At 38.4% G+C, this 1,793-nt stretch overlaps 1 protein-coding gene across 4 annotated transcripts in view; it reads right to left on the bottom strand.

The window, feature by feature from the left end:
* The window catches only part of KATNBL1 (katanin regulatory subunit B1 like 1), a 25,172-nt gene extending 23,497 nt beyond the window's left edge, over window positions 1–1,675 (bottom strand). For all 4 annotated transcript variants that reach the window (XM_026076062.1, XM_026076061.1, XM_026076060.1 and 1 more), the window contains exon 1: window positions 1,568–1,675. The gene's annotated coding sequence lies outside the window, so the exon portion shown is untranslated. The remainder of the gene's footprint in view (window positions 1–1,567) is intronic.
* Window positions 1,676–1,793: the final 118 nt, after the last annotated feature.

Raw genomic sequence — 1,793 nt, 5'->3', positions numbered from 1 at the left:
TGAATCAAATTCTGCCAGTGCAGCTAGCCTAAGAGTCTGAAAACCTGATCTTATGTAGATAGAGTCTTGCCAAAAATATTCTCTAGAAAACATTAAGTCAAAAAAGCACAAGTACCTAGTTTTCTGCATCTAGAAGTACCATTTTCAGATCATGTCAAGCCGTCATAAAGTAATATGATTTTAAGGAGCACTAGAACACTCTGATGAAAAATGTTTAATTAAAAGGTGTTTTTATCTGTTGATTTTTGCATATTAACACCCCAGGAATAATAATAATGTTGGAAACTTTGTTTCCAACATTATTAAAATTATCTTGAGAGCTGTTACATAGGAAATAAAGTTCTAAAACATTGAAGCTCCTATACTAATAGTTTAAACAAGCTTTAAGTAATTATTCATAAAATTAACTGCAGTAAAATTTTTCCATTCATTGCTCAACCTAAAGAGCTTCAAATACATCTTCAAAAACCTGCAACAGGAATTTTAAATTCAGCCCCTCAAAAAGCATATTGGAAGCCCCTCCCAGCTCAGAGCAGCACAGGTACTAGGCAGAACACAGTCTGTGGCTACATTTCATATAGCTTGAGGTCACCTGATTTTATGTTATTCTTAATCAGTAAGAGTAAGATGTGCGTTTATGTGGCCTGTTGATGTTATTTAAAAAGCCTTCTTAATTCTTATTCAAGTTCCTCAGCCTTGCACAAACATTCAAAGTTGTTAAATCAAAAAAGTAGCACTTATTTAAATGATTCTAAGAGAAAGATACTGAAAGAGAAGTTTCAAGACAACTGTTTTTGCAAGAGTGTGTATGTGTATATCTCTGAGAATACCTTAGTAATATTATTTCTAAGATATTATAATAATGTTTTCAGTTAAAATTTAGGAATTCAAACCAATGCTAAGTTGAGTTCAACAGAACGATACTACAGACATCAAAACAACATGCACTGATTAATAAAAAAATAAAGTAACAGCTTTCAACTAGAAGAATTTGTTCTTTCCAACCAGAAAGGCCAAAGAGTCACTAGCCTGTGCTCTGTTATTCTTTATTTCTACTGAACAAGAGTAGCTGTCCTTTTTTTTTCTTTCCTATTTACTGCTAGAGAATGGGAGAAATGAAAAATGAAGTAATGGGAAAAGGAAAATTCATGTTCCAAGAAGGGATAGAAGAAAGCAATTTTAAGCAAACTGATGTAATGCAGCACTCTACAATAACGGAAAGTATTTTTTTCCCTAGATTTCACTTGTGGGAATTTATCCTGGATCCATATTCAACAACACACCAAGCCAMCCCAGCATAATAGTCCAAAAAAACCCCAAACCTTAACAAACAACCCTAAACAAACCCAAAAAACAAACTTAAACAGACAACAGAAAAAAAAGTCCTTTTAACAGAGTAATTCATACAAGATCTTCAAGCATCTTAAGATTGCCTCCCACCCCTCCCCCCAACTGGAATAAGGTATCTGTCACACCCAGGGAATAAAATCAGTCAGCAGGCCTCACACCCAGCTTATTATCCTCCCTTTCCGTAGCGCTAAAGCCATTCCTATTCTCCTTGTGTTACCTGCCATTGCACACGCTTGTTCTGAGCTCAGGCTGATGTCATCGTTTTAGAAAAACACAATGCTGCCAAGACTCGCTCGCTGGAGACTTCAGCATCTGAAAACATCTGGGCCCTCGAAGTGGGGAGGAGGGCGCCCGCGCTCGCCAGCCGCGCTCGCCAGCGCGCCCGCCGCGAAGGGGCCCCACGGGCGGGGAGCCCTGGCCCCACGCTGCGAGCGGCTGGGAGC

The sequence above is a fragment of the Apteryx rowi genome, unplaced genomic scaffold, assembly GCF_003343035.1.
Source record: "Apteryx rowi isolate R43461 unplaced genomic scaffold, aptRow1 scaffold_424, whole genome shotgun sequence".
In the NCBI taxonomy this organism is placed as follows: Eukaryota; Metazoa; Chordata; class Aves; order Apterygiformes; family Apterygidae; genus Apteryx; species Apteryx rowi.
The sequence above is the reverse complement of the archived record's forward strand: the minus strand, read 5'-3'. Positions and strand labels throughout refer to the sequence as shown.